This window comes from Prionailurus viverrinus, chromosome C1 (assembly GCF_022837055.1).
Source record: "Prionailurus viverrinus isolate Anna chromosome C1, UM_Priviv_1.0, whole genome shotgun sequence".
Lineage (NCBI taxonomy): Eukaryota > Metazoa > Chordata > Mammalia > Carnivora > Felidae > Prionailurus > Prionailurus viverrinus.
Window position 1 is genome coordinate 36,614,768 of NC_062568.1, and position 20,675 is coordinate 36,635,442.

A 20,675-nucleotide genomic window follows, 5' to 3' on the forward strand; every position below is an offset into this window, starting at 1 on the left:
GTTTCATCCCATAATACTTCAATCTAATATCTGAAGGGAAGGTCAACATAATTCTTATGTAACTGCAATGCCATTGTTACACCTAACAAAATGAATGTCAGTTCCTTGGGATTATCTCCTACATGACCAACGTTCAAATATTCTTAATACCTCCTAAAGTATTTGCAACTACAGTATTATGTAGTTAGTTGTTTCAAAGTAGGACCCAAATGGATACATTCAGAATGTCTGTTTGAAAGTCATTTGACTTTGAAAGGTTTGAAGAGACAGTATGTAAGACCCACTAATAACATCTGTTCACAGTGGTCAAAGTTGATGAATCTTGCTTTTGCTCTGGTACATAACTTGTTCTGATCTAGAAAATTATAGACATTGAAAGGTTCTAGGTAGTAAATGTAATTTATTACATTTTTACATTGTATATATTTTAGATTAGTGGTGCAGGAATAAAGAAATTTAGGTTTTAAACCAGTTCTTTTGCTAAATCGTCATGTTAATTTGTTGTCTGGATTTTACTGTATCTTGTTTATTCCACAGATAAGATATCACAAATTCTGCCTAGAAAGATGGAGCTATTATATAAAAGTATATAAATATGTTTTGGGGTGCCTGGGTGGCTCCGTTGGTTGAGTGTCTGACTTTAGCTCAGGTCATGATCTCACAGTTCGCGATTTTGCGCCCCAAGTTAGGGTCTACACTGACAGCATGGAGCCTCCTTGGGATCCTCTGTCTCCCACTCTGTCTGCCCCTCCCCCACTCCTATTCTCCCTCTCTCTCAAAAATAAATAAAAATATTAAAAAAGTAAAAGTATATAAATATGTTTTAATATGTGAAATACATTACTCAAGTTAGAGTTGAAAATCAGAAGTAGTATAAACAAATTGAAATTTTATTTCATCCATTTATTAAGTTATTCCATAGCTATTAAGAACCTGCCACATTATGGACTAGACCCTGGGGTAATATTCAACAGTAAGTGCTTATCTTTGCGTGTTCAAACTAAATAGTTGACTGTGTCCGTGCATGTGCGTGTGCATGTGTGTGTGTGTATGTGTAAAGGAGAGTTGGGATGTGGGAAGGGGAGAGGTTCAGGAGGAAACAAACTAAAGTAAGTTATTAGAGCTACACTTATTAAACATGCACATTGCACTATGGGGTGCAAAAGAAAACCTTTTTATGGAACAAGAAAAAAATTAGTTCTATAACAGATAACATATTAAATAACAAAGTTGTGTTAAACATTTTGGCTTACATCTTTAATTCTAAGAGACAATTTATTATTTAACATTTATCATTTGAATACCTCTTCTATTTGAAACATGTATCACCATCCAGCTTCAAGACTATATTTTGCCCTGAAACTGAAAACATGCTTTTTAGCTGTATTGCCAACATAAATAAGTTGACTTCTCTGGTCTTCAGGTTTCTCACCTAGATATTGGGCGAACATGTTGGTGTTTGGTTTTCCATAATTCCTTTCAGTTACACACATCTATGATTCCTTTTACATTTTGGCTTGAGAATGACCATAATATTATTTCATTTTATTTTGTTTTAATTTTTTTTTCAACGTTTTTTATTTATTTTTGGGACAGAGAGAGACAGAGCATGAACAGGGAGGGGCAGAGAGAGAGGGAGACACAGAATCGGAAACAGGCTCCAGGCTCTGAGCCATCAGCCCAGAGCCCGACGCGGGGCTCGAACTCACGGACCGCGAGATCGTGACCTGGCTGAAGTCGGACGCTTAACCGACTGCGCCACCCAGGCGCCCCATATTATTTCATTTTAAATCTTCAATTTTCAGATTATAATTTTAAGGTTCTATGACTATATGCTTAATATAGTGCTTCAATATTTCAAAAACCACAGTAATTGTGTAAGGCCAAAAATATTTTTTGTTATTTACCTAGTATTTACCACTGGTTACAAATACCAGTTATCTGGCAAGCAGCAGAAGAATCAACAAGACAGCACTTGCAAAAACACAGATTCCTGGTCACAATATCTACAAATTCATATTCCTAAATTTGTGTTCAGTTGCAGTAATCCATAATTTTAAAGAGCACATCACTAGATTCTGGTAGGTCATTAGGTTTGAGAATCAATAACATTTCTTTTACTTGTATATTATCCTTTATACCTTATTGAAACTGATAATAAAGTATATGTTCACATTATTAAATCTTCAACAAAGTCACATTAACTTTGAGGGTCAAGTCATGGATAAAACACAAGAATTCCACTGATCTTCAAACAATAAGGGAATGTACTTTATTAGAATATCAATTTTGGGGGTGTCTGGGTGGCTCAGTTGGTTGAGTGTCTGACTCTTGACTTTAGCTCAGGTGATGATGCCAAGGTTGTGGGATCGAGACTCCTCTGAGGCTGAGTTTGAGATTTTCTGCTTGAGATTTTCTCTCTCTCCCCCTGTGCGCCTCTGCCCCTCTTCTCTGTTTCTCTCTCTCTCTCTCTCTCTCTCAAAACAAAAAAACAAGCAAAAAAAAAAAAAGAATATCAATTTTTCATTGTATTTATATGCTGTTATCTGAATGGAACATTTAAATGATGAACATATATATTAACATTAAACTATAATTGATAACATATTAATGCAATTCATTATAAAAACTCTATAATAATATGAAGCAAATGTAAAAGTTATAAAATGATGCATTTTAGTGTTTAATCTGATTTAACAAAAAGTATTCTTTATGGGGTTAGAATTACATACACTGTACCATAAAGAAAGTAATAATCTTAACTGGCCTCTGGAATAACAATTACCTTGCATTCTTTAAGAAATAAGTTATGAAAACTATGTTAAATTATTCCTGTTTAAAACCACTGCCACAACAGAATAACAGCAACAACAAATTTCCTGTGCTGAATTAACTCTGTCTAGTCTCCATCTACAACTAAATTATTGATGCCCTAAAATCACATCTGTAAGGCTTCACCACCATTGTGTTTTAAATCAATCAAGCCTTTAATTCAATATATAAGTATTTACTAACCCAGTGAGGGAAGGAGGGATTTGTTCAGCCTTTATTACAAAATAGATCTAGAGATTTGCCTCCTTACTTTTTCACCATCCTGTGCTTCCATCTCAGAATGTTGGGTCTCCTTTGTGTTGCTTCTCTTGACCACATTTCTTTCCTGAAACCTCAGGCTTGTGGGACATCTGTCTCCTTTCTTCATTTTCACTCCTATAGAATTTGGTTCAGCAATGTGTCTTTGACTTTCCTGTGAGCATTTTGTATCAGTCGCAACGTGTTATCTTTTTCTTAGCAATTTTCTCCTGTCTGGGACTAAGGTTTCCCTCTAACCTCAAGGTCAAGTGTTATTGGTAGTATCCTCTGAAGTACTGGGATCAGCTGACACATTTTTATTTAAATTAAGGTCTTTGAACCCATACCCATCTCCCAGGGTCTCTAAGGATGGCTGATGGTCTTATATGTTCAGATCATGTCAGATTAGGACTTCTTGCTTCTATGGAATCTTTAATCTTGGCTCTTTTTTATTGTATCACCCCTTTCCCTTTAAATACCATTTCACAAGGTTGAGAACCTCCCTGAGGAGTGCACTGTTTCCAAAATGTATGTTAGTTATTTTGAGAGTACAGAGCGGTGTTACAGTGCTAATACTGTAACACAAAACAGAATAGTTTATGGCTGGATATTATACTTTACTGTGGTCCTAGCCTCTGACTCTTCTTGCCATAGGAAAATTCTCACTCATTATTTTCAGTGATAAGATCTCCTGCCCAACCAATCCCTTACCACACAAACCTTGTTGCATTTTTAGGCCAAGCATTTTAATTCAAAGTAGTCACTGACGTGTTACATCTAAGTACAATCCAAGTTCCATTTTGGACAACTTATGTTGACACTTTTTAAACTAAACACCTCTTTCTGTCTTTGACGAGTATGTTCCTCATTCCCTTTCCATCTTTATAGTGAAGTTTGCATTTCTCTTTTTTTAGTATACGTGCTGCTGAAGCGAGCACGAAGTTTGCATTTCTCTTAACTACTTACTACTATTCTATCTTTATGAGGTCATTTCCATTAAGATGTCCCAATTCTCTCACTCCTACAGTCTTCCTCCTCCCCACATTGTCTGTAACAATTTCTGTTGTTTTGCTCTTCATTCCCTCAGAGTGGGACTGGGGACATAGCTTTTAAATTAATCTCCGCACTATCAATTTCTTCTTCCAGTCCATGCAGATGTTGGCAGAAGAAATTGGGGAGAGCAGCGATCTAAGTAGGAATAATACCTAAGGTAAAACCACAATTTAAAAAACAAATAAAGTGAAACTTTTTCTTTTCCTTATCTGTATGCCCCAATTTTAAATAATTCCACAGTGCCCATAAGATAAAAGTAAGTGTTGCTTGCCTACTATTTCAAGATCTCTCCATTCAATATTATGTGCACCTCATGCTGGTCCAGGCTGCTGCTCACTGTTGTCCTGAATGCCCCGTGGGATATTCCTGTTCTTTGTCTTTTCTTCTGCTTCTGCACCTGCCTCTCTTATGTTGTCCTTTCTATTTTCGCCTACCTGTTACTCATGCCTTAAGACTCAGTGTAATTTTACCTCTATCATTATTTCTTCCTCAGGTAGTGCTGGTAAAAGTAAAGTCCACAAATTTTTCCTAACTAAAAAGAGGAAAGGAGATTCAGGCAAGTTATCAGTTCCAGATTTAAGTTTGAATAACTCTAGATGACTGGCCTGGCACCAAACTCTGAGATAATAACTCCACAACTGACCACGACTGTAAGTTTTAATAGTAATGAGCAAACACTTGTTGAAGTGTTTGTTCTCAATGCCAAAAAACTATTCAGAACAATGAAATCCTAAAAACAGATGTAATATTTGATTAGATATAGAAGTTACTTCCTATTTTTCAATTTTAGTGATCACAAGGTGTTTTCCAAATGGATGCTTTTATTTGTATTCATCTGTAGGATTGGATACTAACATATTGTTAATAATATTAAAAAGCAAATTGATGGCTATTTTATCTTAAAAAAATCAAATATTGCAGGTAGTGTTAAAATAATTGAGTTCAATTGTATCAGTAATTGCTATTTTAAATTATAAACATTTAAAATTTAAATTATAAACATTGAAAATATTTAAAATCTTTGCTGATGTTTTTCTAGAACGAAATTCGGTGCAGTATTTCATTGTAGTACAGAAAGGTATTATCTGTCTCAGCTTTGCAATTAAACACTACAAAAACCACACTTCATATCTGACCTTTGCTTCTAGGTGCTATAATACACGGTGGTGTCTTCAGTTATATAATTTTAAAAGGTGACAAGCTGCAAATTCTAAAAATAAAATTCATATTCACATAGTAATGAAAGAAATAAAATTCCAGAAGAGACATACATCTCTGCTATGGGCTTGGAGTAACTGATTATAGTTGAATTCATCTTTTTATGAAATAAAATAAATCTAGTATAAAAATAAATTGTAGGTACACATGCAGTAGTCTATTAATTATACTTCCATCCCTTTACGTTCATAACTTACGGGGGACTTCATTCTGCGTCTTGATTATTTTTCTTTATACTTGCCTTCAAAAGTTCCATATCTCAGATAGTCTTTAAAAATATGTATTTAACATCTCTTAGTGGATTTATTTCCTTTGTAAGTAATTTTCATGGGCCCATTAATTCTGTCCCTTCCATCTAGATTTTATTTTCTCTCATCATAAAAATTGACATTGACTTAAGCAATATTCTATCTTTACTGATCATGACAGGTACCGACTCTTGGCATATCACCCAGGTTAGAATTTCTTTGAAATGTGAGTTAGGTGTACTTTGGAAATATAAGTAAAGTAAGAAAAAGGGTTGTAATGAAAGGCATCTGAGACTTGTTTTATGACTAAGACAATGGAAATGGTATGTAACAAGCATTGCTAGATAGCAATTAAATATTTCAATGACATATTATTTACTTAGATATATTGTTATCCTGACATAAAATTGTGTCTGTGTTTTTAAAAATGACAATTATTGATTCTTACCAAAGAATGCCCACTATAAATCTTCCTAACCTATCCTCAGTTCGCATCACTGTTGTTTTTTTCTTCCCCTTTCCTCAATTCTGCTGTTAAAGAAGCAATTCCATCATTCATCATGAATATTGCTGTTATTTAAAATTTTTGTAATTATATATAATTTATCATGCTGTGAACTTAGAGTACATTTTGTCATTCAGGGTCAAGACTATCCTTGCTTATTATCTTCTGGTTATTGGGATGATAGCCTGTGAAAAAGAATTTTAGAAAGCAGCAAGGCAAACTTTTACAGACAAATGGTTAGCACCTTAATTGCATCTGTACCTTGGAGCCAAAGATAAGCCAGTACCAAAATAGACACCAATGGAGTCTATGGGATGTTAGGTGTCAGCATGCTTCTTGTGATTTATATATTAAAGGAGGCATTGAGGTTCCTGGGTGGCTCAGTCGGTTGAGCGTCCAATTTTGGCTCAGATCATGATCTCACGATTCATGAGTTTGAGCCCTGCACCCGGCTCGCTGCTATCAGCCTGTCAGCGCAGAGCCCCCTTCTGATCCTCTGTCCCCAACTTGTGCTCTCCCCAAAATAAATATTTGAAAGAGACATTTATCCTACCATAAAAGGAGGAAAAGGAGTACACAGTAATTTTGATTATTGGTGGAACTCAAGTATATGCAGTGATAAAATATTGCACTATTTTTCTTTATTGGGACATATTATTTAGCCCTAAATGGTCACCTGTAATGAGGGAAAGTCTTTATCCATCTTCCATTATATGTTTCTCAAATTTAATGCAGCTCTTCTCAGTCAGGGATTTGACACTTTCTTACGCTAGAAATTTGGAACTTACTCCATGTCTTAGTCTACTTGGGTTGTCACAACAAAATGCCATTAACCAGGTGGCTTAAAAGAATAAATTTGTTTTCACGTAGTTCTGGAAATGGAAGTCAGAGATCAAGATGTCAGCATGGTTCAATTCTAATGAGAGCTCTTTTTCTGTCTTGTAGTTGACTGTCTTTTGCTGTGTGTTTACATGGCTTTTCTCTACTGCTGATGAGTGGAGAGAGGAAGGTCTCCCTCTCTCTCTCTCTCTCTCTCTCTCTCTCTCTCTCTCTCTCTCTCTTTTCCTATTCATTTGAGGTCATCAATCCTATCAGATTAAGACCCCACCTATATGATTTCATTTAATCTTAATTAACTCCTAAATACTCTATCTCCAAATGTAGTCACATTGAGAATTAAAGCTTCAACATATGAACTTGGGGTGGGGGGGGCACAGTTCAGTCCACTAAACTCCAATTTACCTCCAATATTTGTTGTCTCTTTAGCTTACCCTCAGTGTTCACAGCGCTCAAGGTGATTTGCTTTATCCTTAGTGTTAAAAAGTTTCCTATCTTATAATTGAGGAGGCGGCGCATTGCCTTTTGTCCACATAAACCCAATAGCTAATCCATAATACATTTGTTTCCTGTAGCTCTTGTTCTATTTCTAATAATCCTGATGCTCTCCACCATCCTGAAGCATCTGGCTTCAAAGAACAGTGGAACTCTGACCGATACAACTGGTCTTAATTTATTATGAGTTAGTTAAAGTTATTTTTGGTGAACACAACAGAAACTTATTCTGGCTAGATTAATGAACAAATTATTGGAAGGATTCTGAGGTATCTAGCATATTACAAGAAATAGCTGAATTGTTATAGCTAAGAGTGTGGTAAAACCAGTTCCCTCCAAGGGAACTCATCAGTAGAAATTCATGGGCCTTCTCTCCAGAATCTGCAGAAATAAAGTTCAGGTCCAGTGATATTTAATTTCTATGTTTTCCAGGGGCAAATATTAATTTTTTTAACTTTGACATAAAATTTTATTGGTATATTTGAATAAGATGCCCACCTCTGAGTTAATCACCAATAGCCAGTCATGAGAATTGCACAGTATATGGCTTCTGTATTAGGGGGTGGTCTAAAAGATGCAGTAATTGTTAGGAGCTGGAAAACCAGTCCAAGGGTTATCTATATTAGTTGTGAAGAATTAACCACACATAAAAGAAATAGGACAAATATGGTAAATAATTTAAAAAGTACAAAATTTAGAGTTACAGAGGTTTTGAAGGAAAAAAGCTCAAAGTTAAAATATTCAAAACAGTGCATTCCTTTATATTTCACCACTTACCATCACCATCACTATCAAAGAATATTATTACCATTAGACAAGGAATTATGCAATGAGGCACAATGTAACTTTTTTTAATCACAAAAAAGATAGGGTGAATATATTAATTTATTCACTCTTTGCCCAGTCTTCACCTGACAAATCCCACTAAGTTTTATACAAACTAACCATAATTTTCTAATGTTTTGCCCTGCCTGATAGATTTTGAGTATGTTCAGCCTTTAGAGGCATCCATATCACTGCTGTTAGTATAACTGCAACACAATTCTCTCCCAAGCTCAACTCCCTGAACCTGGTAAGTGCGGTTCGTGGATTATCTCACTCCTTTCAATGGGCAGTAACAGCATTTTGTACAAATTTTAGGATGTATTAGTAGAGACCACTAGGTAGTTGCACAAAATAACATAACCATAGTATCCAAGGGTGTGGTGGTGATACTCTGAAATTCTACATTTTCTTCAGAACTTGTGTTTTCCTCATTTTTCCATGTAAATTCAATTTTGTAACATTTATTGTGTATCATTAAATCTGAGGAAGATGCTGTCCTTACCTTAGTTATTAGATTTGCATATTCTCACTTCAGGCTGTAATCTCTGTGAATGTGTATGTATGCATGCATGTGTATGCATTTGTTTTCTTTAATTGGATAGTACAGAGAAGTATTATCCGACATAGTAACCACTAGTCAAATGTGGCTATTATGTATTTCAAATGTGGCTGGGATTGAAATGTGTTATAAATGTAAAATAGACACCGTATTTTGAAGAGTATGAAAAAATCTTAACAACCTGAGATTATTATATGCTGAAGTCATATTTTAGAAATATTGGTCTAAATAAAATATTAAATTATTAACATTTATTAAATTATTATTAAATTGGGTATTAAAATTCCACTCCTTTCTTGCCTTTTAAAGGTGTGATATTTAGGGGCACCTGGGTGGCTCAGTCAGGTAAGCATCCGACTCTTGATTTCTGCTCAGGTCATGATCTCATGGTTCGTAGGTTCGAGCTCTGTGCTGAGCTCTACACTGACAGCACAGAGCCACCTACTTGGGATTCTCTCTCTCCCTCTCTCTCTGCTCTTCCGACACTCATGCATGCACGTGCACTCTCTCAAAATAAATAAAAACACCTTTGAAAATAAATACAAATGTGGCATTTAGAAAATTTTAAACCATATCTAGATAGATGATAGGTAGATAGATAGATAGATAGATAGATAGATAGATAGATAGATATATTTCCTTTGTTTTAGACCAGCATTGGACAGTGCTGGTCTAAGGTTAAGGCATATGTTACATGCATTTTTAAATCAGATATCTTTCTAATGGTCAGAATGTAAGTCTAAATTGCTGTTAATAGAATACTAATGATATAATAGGCTTATAATTTTTTCTAGCCAAAACAAAACTGGAATTATCTCCTTCCCAATCATGGATTAATCCGGTCTTAAGTTATGTGCTCATTGGATTTGCTGATGAAATTATTTTTTAACTAAAGAAAATGTCATTAATACCAATAAGGGCATGCTTCTATTCCCCACTAAGGAAAAGATGGTTTTAATACTGGGAAATTATTTTTGTAACAGCAAATATTTCTAATATGTTGTTCTATGGAGTCAATTTGCTTCTTAAAATTCAGTTTTCTAATGGAGCCAACAAAATGACACATCTTCCTTTGAGGAAATCCCACCCATCCTTGCACTTGCCAGAACTGTCCATCATTAGAGATCAGCTGTAGAGCAAAATACTACATATGCATTAGTGAGTTATTTTAATGCTTCTTATTGTAACATAGGCAAAGATATTAGATACGTAGCTCCTTTTTCAATTTCCATTTACTCAAGGGGTGTAATTATATTATGGACTGGATGTTTGTGTCCCCCCAAATTTACATATTGAAAGACCTATTCTCCCCCAACATGATAGTATTTGGAGGCAGAGCTTTTGGGAGGTAATTAGGATCACATGGGATCATGATGGTGAGGCCCTGAAGATGGGATTAGGGCCCTTGTGAGAGATTCCAGAGGACTTTCTTCCTCTCTCCCTGTTGTGTGCAAGCCAGGAGTAGAGCTGTCACCAGAACCCTTCCTTCCATGCTGGCTCCCTGATCTTACATGTCCAACTTCCAGAACTGGGAGAAATAAATTTCTGTTTTCTAAGCCATCGAATCTAAGGCGTTTTCTTGTGGCATCCTGAAGTAAGACATTCATTATTATTAATAGAACTCATAATAAATATTACATAGAGTAAATCCCTCATGTTAAATACTCAGGAAACTTCTGAGACTTAGCTGGATTTCAAGAAGAGTTTCATTATCATTTATAGAAACTGCATCTAATTATTATCTAATTAGTTGGGATTATATATTTTTCACTGGAAAATTTATGAAAATATTTATACCCCTCAAAGAAAGTATGTGAATGGGGTTAAAGATTCTGCCAACATTGTATCATTTTTGTCTAACTTTATACAATTCAAATCACCAAAAGTCTAAGTTATGAACACATTTTTCTTACATATTTACTATTCATTCAATTTTCTGCTTCCAAGAAATTCCTTTACAAATTTGCATATTGGCCTGGTATTACTTTATATCTTCAACCTTTTTTTATGATTTGAATATGTTTTTGATCACAGTCAGGTCCCTAACTGCTTGACTATATTTCCTCCTTAAAAAAAATAAATAAAGAGCTGAACTGTTCAATACAGGAATTGTATAAACTCAGTAACCTGGTTAGATAAAATTACTAAATTTTTGACCAAAATATAGATTTAATTTACCTGACTTCCCCCACTATGTTGCTCTGCATGGATACACGCAGACTTGTGTTTAATTAATTGGCTAATTAATTTATAACAGATTGAACTTTGAAATATTTCCAATATACTATTGAATAAGTGGGACAAGTTTTTAATGAAAAATTTGCTACTTATTTATTAGGAAAATTTTTTTTCTTCTTCACAATCACTCCTCCAGGCTTGTTCTAACAAAAGCATAATTGGTTTGAACAAAATTGGGGATATCAAAACTCGTGCCATCAGAGGTTAAATTATGTCTGATTTCCTTAATCTCTTCTCTATATTTACTTGTTCTTTATGACAGAGACAAACAGAACATTTTTTAACGAGAAAGAGAAATTCAGGCAGTGCTGTACAAATGGATTCTGCAAAGTCTGAGTCATAAAAGATGCCATATCCTGTATTTGTGTGACTATTCTCTTATGTGTGTTCAGACACATGTGTATTAAATCACACCTGCTGCCCCTAGCTAGCCTCTAGTGTTTTGGTTGCTGGCTCAGATCTCAACCTTGAAAACCAATAAATTCTTCTCTATACGTAAAGCTGTCTTTACCTCGTTGCTGTGTTCATTGGTCTTTTAATGGTTGAGTGGATCCCTTTTGTGTCATTGTTATTATTAAGTCTCTCAAACAGGTATCAGGCAAAATGAAATAATCTTTCATAGTCTGAAGTCCAAGATATGATTTCTTCACTCTGATTATAAAACTGACCTAGGATATTAATTCCATTTTTTGAGGGGGAGGGAGGCACAAAGAGCACTAGGTCTCCAAGATCTTATTGGAGGCAAATTTTGCAAAAATCCAACTTGTCAATCGACTTAAGAAAACCCCACCTCCCTTGTGAAATACCAATTTGAAGCAGATGTTTGTTTTTTTTTTTTTTTCTTTTACACTAGTGAAATTTTAGCATTCTTTCCAATCAAGGAGCCAGGTTCTTAGATGTCAAAATTCATCTGAAAGTAATTCATTTTTCAATGAGGCCTAGAAAGTTTGTAAAATGAACATACTGAAAGGAGATAATGCTAGTGGTTCCCAGGTCTTAAAGTTCCAATGACTATTCTAAATGTATCCTTCTATATATGAACTAATAGAACTACATCCCTGTAAATAAACTTCACATAGGGCAAATTCAGTTCATTTGTACTAAATAGTTCACATCGTTATTATTTTTCTATATATTTGTGTGAAGTCAGAATTTAATAGTGATTTCAAAAGTATGGATTATATTCTCTTTCTTCTTGCAATAATAATCAATTTGAAAATTATCTATTCTTCAGCATGAAGTAATAATATTTTGCCTATAATTCGGTAACTTTTCTTTCCCCATGACAAAAGTCTTTTCACTTGAAAAAATTGTTAGCTTTTCTCCATTGTCTCCTCACAGGAAACTGTGTAGCTGATAACCTATGGTTAGGCACCACTTAAGTAAATTATAAGACAATGTTTTACTGTACAGCCCTGAAATTCACATTGAAAAATAGAAAATAAAAATAGTGAAAATAGAATTCAATGTGAATTTCAGGTTCAATACCTCTTCCTATTTCTGTTGAAAGTGTACATGTTAAATCCCTGACAATGTCTTCAAGAATTGTAAGTCTTTTTGTTCATGTAGACTCAATGGCATGAAGATACATTGTCATCTTTATTAGTTGTAAAAAAACAAATATCTGTAATTAATGTATCAATAATTTGAACATAATTAATTATATTTTACATCATAACTATTTTCAAAATTAGGATGTATGTTCTCATTATTTCTAGTTTTAATTATTTTCCAATAATTTGTTGTCTGAAAAATAAATTATGATTTACTGTGTATAGCTCACATGAATGTACTATACAAATGACCTAAATGTGGGAGTTGAAAATAAGGTCGATTTACTTAAAAATCTATTAATGAAATAGCATCCATATTAAGAATATAGTTTCATACAAATTCTGAAAATATCTATATTTCTTTATATATTTGTAGGAATATGTAATCTTACACAAAACATTACGATATCTCAAAAGAAACATTTAATATTTTCCACAAGATGAAAAAAATCAAGCAAATGCTAATGCTAAGTGCTTTCAAGATTTCTCAGTCTATTTTCTCATTTAATTTTTTTTCATTTTCTTATTTTAATACCACGTCTTTTCCTCCACTTTTCTCTTCTAATTAACCTGCTAGTTAAGTAGCCAGTCAAAAGGAATAAGGCTGAAAGTAATAGGCAGTTCTTTGAGAACATAGGATTGGTGATAATTCTGGAAGAAGAAACATCATTTTTGTTTCATTGCTTCTTTTAAAAGCAAAGATAGACTAGATTGTGTTTATAAGCAAAATATTAAATAAAAATCTTAAAATTACCCAAATAATAGTTGGTGCTAGAAATAATTTATTATCATATAAGAATAAAAATAATTACTAATTACTAATAAATATATATCAGGAATATGTTCTGTGACCTGAATGGTATTTCATTAACCTACACAATAGCCATATCATGAATTTACTAGTTTTGCCATGTTTCCAGAAAGGAAAAAAAGTCTGACATTTAAGACATAACTTTAAAGCCCAAGGTTTTAAATTTTAATCTGTTTACATTTTCACTGAATCTAAGCAACCATGGAGAGACAAATATCACAATAAAAAATCTAATTGGAAATACTGTCTTTTCTACAATGTTTCACAAACTGGGCCAGGTTTATATAATTATAACTTCAGATTATTAAATATAGTGCCCAGACATTTCTTGTCTGCAGAATTGGTTGGCATTTCTGAGGCCATCAATTTTGAACAGAACTAAGCCATTTTAAATTACACTTAAGCAGTGGGAGTGTGTGAGTGTGTGTGTGTGTGTGCATGTACGTGCACGTATGCGTGTGAATTTAATTCTCAGCCTTCTAAAAGTGTTTTTTTCTCTAATTACAATGTTCTTTGAATCCTCAGTAGCAAACTCTAGATATGTTTTATGTCTCCTCCCATTAAAATTTTATGCTTCACCTCTGAGACTCCTATACCAGTCACAAAAATTCATAACAGTTTAAAACTGAATAAATTCATTATGTTTAGAAATATACTATAATTGTTTGGAATTAAATATTCAATGCCAAATCCATTTCACTATCAATTAATAGTATTAAAGTGTATTTTAACGCTTTCAGAAATTATATGCATAAGAAAGTAAAAAAAAAAACAAAACTATACCTCTCCCATTTATTTGGCATCCCATAGCTCTCCCCTGATAATATCATGAACCAAATTAATCTGAATCCAAACAGCACTGCTAGGAATTTACCCAAGGGATACAGGAGTGCTGATGCATAGGGGCACTTGTACCCCAATGTTTATAGCAGCACTTTCAACAATAGCCAAATTATGGAAAGAGCCTAAATGTCCATCAACTGATGAATGGATAAAGAAGTTGTGATTTATATATATAATGGAATACTACTTGGGAATGAGAAAGAATGAAACATGGCCTTTTGTACCAACATGGATGGAACTGGAGAGTTTTATGCTAAGTGAAATAAGTCATACAGGGAAAGACAGATACCATATGTTTTCACTCTTATGTGGATCCTGAGAAACTTAACAGAAGACCATGGGGGAGGGGAAGGGGAAAAAAAAGTTAGGGATGGAGCCGAACCATAAGAGACTTTTAAAAACTGGGAATAAGCTGAGGGTTGATGGGGGAGGCATTGGGGAGGGCACCTGTTGGGATGAGCCCTGGGTTTTTTATGGAAACAAATTTGACATTAAATTTCATATTAAAAAAAAATCTTTGCCTACTACTTGACAGTTCTTGTGCTAAGGACTGAAAAGAAAAAGACTAGTAAGAAAAAAAAACATACTTATATTCAAACGGCTTTCATTCTGGCACTTAAAAATGGGAAGAAGTGAGAGGTATTGAGGGCCTGCCATGTGCCAGGAAATAGACGTCTTTAATACATGTTATCTTGGTTGGCAGTGTAATGTAGTGGTTAAACACCAGAATTGAAGCTGAACTGCTTGGGTTCCCACTTACTAATGAGTGGTCAAAAACAATCCATAAAATCTCTCAGTCTTTTTCCATTTATAAAATTGGATAATAATCCTGTAACTGAAATCGGAATTCAAATACTGAGTTGACAGCATCAGAATGGAGGAAAACTAGACCCTGAATCACAGAGAGAGAAGAACCCCAGTGGACCCACATCTAACTTTTGAGCCAGAAATATTATTTGTGATTTATATGGTCTATCTGTAAAAATAGTGTGGCCCACTGAGACCAATATAGGAAGTTGGTATCTTCAAGTATTGTGCTAGCATAATAAAATTTTAAACCATGTGCAAGTGGCTTAGCAGTCGAACAGTGGCTTACAACAAATGCAACTATCCTATTTGGTTTGTCCATTTCTACCCTGAGGTTGAGTCTTCTACTTTTAATTCACAATATCCCTTATTCAAATGAATATTTAATTAAAACCTATGAAAATGCAAGGAATTGAGTGTCTTAAGAATAAACAAGACATTTAACCTGCTTCAAGGAACACACAAGATAATAAAGAAGATAATATGCAGGTAAATAATTGGTATTTAGAATAATGTATCCATATTAAATAATGCAAGTACTGGGAGAGCATAGACAATGTACAACAAACTAAACTTGGAAGTATCAAAGAGGACTTTAAAGAAAAGGAAGTAACTAATGTTTTAAAGGAAAACCAAGAGTTTGGCAGAAGGAAATAACACTAAGCTTGTCCAACGAGAGTGAACGGTAATGTTCAAAGGTAAGTAAAGGGTGAATTCAGGGAATCACAAGAAGCAATAGTGTAGGAATGACAAATGGCACAGTGATGAGGCTGGATTAGTTTGCAGGTGCCAGATACTAAAGGCTTTTGTAAGAAGACAAAGATAATTTGTTTATTATAAATAGCAGGGTTATTGAAGTTACGTTTGGAGATCAATTGGATGAGAGGAAAGGCAGAAGAAAATGCTTTTCTGCATTGGAATGATGTATGTAAAATGTAAATACATACACTACTGGGTAAATGACTATATTGGAAGAGAAAGTTTGAGGAATATCCTAATGTTTGCCTTTTGATAGCTGTTTTGAGGAACCTATGGACATGTAAGGAATTATAACCATTAAGTAGGAAAATTGGATAATTTGATTACATTACAGGCATGAAGTTCATCATTTTGTCAAATAAACGTGAAATCTGGATGAAAAAATTACCTCCAGAGACCAGAAAATACTGTTTTCCAGATCTCCCACCTCCTTTATTCAATTTCCCTACCCTGTAATGAACAGTATCATAATTTCTATACAAAAAGTAGAAAGACTTTATTTTAATAAGGAATGTTCAGATGTGTGTGTGTGTGTGTGCGTGTGTATAAACAAAAATGGTAATATAAAAATGCGACTACTCTTCCATGATGCCTTTATTTTCTAATTTGAGATTGCCAGATTTCCTAATTTATTTGTGCTTCATCATAACACAAATTATGTCAATCAATGTGTTTGTCTTCAGTTTTGCAAACTGTTATGGAGCAGGTGTCATGTCTTTAAAAGCGTTTCTGAGTAATACTAAGCATGAAAGCATCCACCTGAGGGAGCTTAATAGGTACCCATCCAGATGCTCACCATTTGTAAACTACTCCCTGGGTGTAGGGTAGGCACTTTGGAAATGTGTCAATGAGTTAATAAGTACTACTCTGACTTTTATTCTTTCATGTAACTAATATATTATAAAGTAACAACTTTAGTAAGCTTGATCATGATCACAATTATGACCCAATAATGACCATATAAGTTCTTTGAGGTATGTGCTAGGTACCATGAGAAGTTCATTAGCATCTTTGGAAACTGAGAGTTAACTGACGATGATAAAAACTCAATGTTCCTTGCAAGTAGCATACATACTTTTATTTCATGGCTAACTTCTAATATATTATTGAAATTCCACATTGTTTTGCTTAGGAAAATTTAAGGGATATGCATTCTAAGATTTTTTTTGTTAGGTCTCCATCATATCATCCAGTTCATTGGGGCCCCTGGTGGGTCAATCCGTTGCGCTTCTGACTTTGGCTCAGGTCATGATCTCATGACTCGTGAGTTTGGGCCCCATGTTGGGCTCTGTGCTGACAGCTCAGAGCCTGGAGCCTGCTTCAGATTCTGTGTCACCCTCTCTCTCTGTTCCTCCCGTTTGTGCTCTGTCTTTATCTCTCTCTCAAAAATAAATAAATGTTAAAGAATTTTAAAAGTCTAATATGTAATTTTATTTTTCAGAACATGTATGAGTAATCTATAGAATAATTTTTCACTAATCTAATTTTTCATTTTTTTGGCATAAATAAATGTAGGTACTAGTATACCTGTTATTTAAAACTGTGACTTTCCCCCAATAACATGTGATTTTCACAAGGAATCATGGCTTTATTTCTTTTATATTCTCCACCGTTCACAGCATATTATTTTTCAAGCATTTAAAGGTTGAATAGTAAGACATATCAGAATTAAGAGCATTGAATGTACAAATGAATATAAAAATTTGTAATCATGCACGAAAGGGCCACATAATCGTGAGCCTGGACCTGCTTCGCATTCTGTGTGTCCTTCTCTCTCTCTCTGCCCCTCCCCAGCTCGCGCTGTCTCTCTCTGTCTCTCAAAAATGAATGAATATTAAAAATTTTTTTAAAAAGATCATAAACTAAGAGATTATGGTCCTGTACTTCCACATCCACTCTGATGTCCTCCTTATAGGCTTTTAGCAATCAGACAGCTGTATTGTTTTGTTTTAAACAAACCAATAATTAATATTGAAACCCATGTAAAAAAGAATAAAACTTTTCAAAGTGTAGAAAGCTCAATATCAATAAATACATCATTTTACAAAAGAAAAGCCATGGTTTAAGTCATTCTCAAAGACGAGCTTAAAAATGGGGATAGGAACACAGTACTATTTCATGATTTGTGATTATTGACATGGATCATTGATGGACTTAAATGATTTCTAGTCTTTTTGTTAAAGTTGTTTTTATTTTTAATCTTTTTTCAAGTATTTATTGAGAGAGAGAGAGAGAGAGAGAGAGAGAGAGAGAGAGGAAGTGAGGGAGGGGCAAAAAGAGAGAATCTCAAGCAGGCCCTGAGCTGTCGGTGTGGAGCCTGATGTGGAACTTAAACTCACAAACTATGAGATCATGACCTGAGCCAAAACCAAGAGTCAGACATAACCAACTGAGCCACCTACGTGCCCCTTAAGTGATTTCTATTAAGACCCACAATAAGTTGAATTCAGATACACTTAAAAGCAGTATAGTGGTAGCAGCCTAATATTTTGGATATGAAGAGTTGTGATTAATTTTGTTGACTATAATAAAAAATGAGTCAAAAATATCTAACTTCTATTTTTATGACTGCCTTGAACAAAAACAGTTGTAATAACAAGCTATGATTTTCTCTTTAACGTATTTCCAAATTTTGTGAAGAGATACAGATTTTCCCAAGTTACAAAAATATGACCTATAACCTTAGGCTTTAAATTAAAAACTGCCAATATCAGAAAGGAAAGATGGGGAATGGGTAGTTATGTCTTGTTCTTATGAAAACAGAAGTCATGATTTGTAATGATATCTAAGGGTAAACTCTGTATAAGAATGAGAGACTAAGTCCTAAGCTGGAAGCTTGAGTAACAACAAACTATCCATGTTATCTGAGTGCCAGAAACATCTAATGTATATGGGTCAATAGCATGTATAGATCAGTCCTGATAAAAGACACATGAATGGGGTGTAAGTACTGTCTGTTCAAACACATCTTACAAACTTCTTTATTGAAGTCTTTCTTAAAGAAGCCAAATTAAAAGTAAGAACCAGCTAGAGAACTGAACACGTCCATAATACAAATGTTGGCTTAAAGTATATGAATACTTTAGTTGAGATTGTGTGTTTTTTTCTTCAAGGAGCACAACTCCATAAATATAGATATTTTCCACTTTGAGAAAGTTTGCCTTATACTACTTTGTTTTACAAAATAACTACCTTAGAACAGTATTCCCCTTTATCTGTGGTTTCTCTTTCTGTAGTTTCAGTTATCTGCTGTCAGCCACAGTTCAGAAATAGATGGTCCTCATTCAGACTCTACATTCACCTCGCTTCAGCTCATCATTTTATCATCATCTCACATCATCATAAGAAGGGTGAGTACAGTACAATAAGATATTTTCAGAGATCATAATCATAATTTTATTACAGTATATTATTAGAGTTGTTCTATTTTATTATGTCAATAATCTCTTACTGTGCCTTATTTATAAATTAAACTTTATCATAGGTATGTATGAAGAGGAAAAAACATAATATATATAGAATTTGGTAATATCCCCAGTTTCAGGCATCCACTGGGGTTCTTGAAATGTATCACCCATGGATAAGGGTGTAGGACTACTGTATTTATTTCACTGAATGAAAGAAATCTGATGGGCATCTTTAAGGAAAGAAAGAAAGAGAGAAAGTGAGGGAGGGAGGGAGAGAGAGAGAGAGAGAAAGAACGAAAGAAAGAAAGAAGATGAAGAATGCTGAAAGTGTAAGGCATCTGTTCCGCAAGCACTTATAGAGGCAGCACACAGGGCGAGCAGCACTAGTGGCGCCCCCAAACTCCTTTCATGGGAACTACACTCAACATCTTAGCCTGGAGCTGCCAGATCTAGCTTTGAACTGTGTTGGTGAGCATCTGTGCTTTATCTCAATTTGTTTTCTGCATCTGTTGGCGAGATATGTCCTAAGGTACAAGAAATGCCTAACAGAGGTTATTTTGGGGGGTTTGAGAATGCTCAAAAATTTTCCATATAAACTAATGGGAATTGTTTCATTGTTTTATGCCATTTAGCTTACAAAAGGTTTCATAAGAACATTCTACTTTTGAATAGTCAGGGAAACCTATATAAAGATTCTGAAAATAGATATTTCCTTAAACTCTCTAAGATTCAAACCTAATCCCATCCTCATTAGACTTTACTGTTTACTGTACGTGTGTGTATATGGCAAGCTGTAGAAAATTTTATAAACTAGAGTGAATTTTGTTTCTCATTAAAATAACCAGAAAGTGTGTTTCTGCACTCAGAAGAGCACAAATTGCATTTTATTTGCTTTGAATTAATTTCAGAGTGATGTTAGGATCTAACTTTTGCTTGGAAAAAGAAACTCAAAGAGCTAGTTAGAACTAAGTCAAGACATTTGAAGACCTAAGCATTCTTTACAATATTTATGGACTTCTTTGATGTGATCTGGATATAGAATTAATGCCCACATTTTTTGCTCATGATCGGTTCTTTTAATTCTTGGTTATATTCCAATTATACAGTTCAGAGATATAATTCTCTATTTTACTGTGGCATCACATTTCATTTGTCATTAGCCCCTAATGTTATTGATTCAATATATTTCCAGAAAATATACAACTGTATTTCCAAAACTGTGTTTGGAATTATACTATAAAGAATTTGAACTTATGGTAATATTAAACCTAAAACTAGAGGAGAGAATAATATAGACAGCAAATGTTATAAGTTGAAGAGTTGATAGATGAGAGATAATAGGTAAATAGAAAATGATTTTTTTAATTTGGGAGGTACTGTGTCTATAATTTTCTAGATAGGGACATATATGTATATTAACTCTGACACAAATCTTAAAAATACTACCA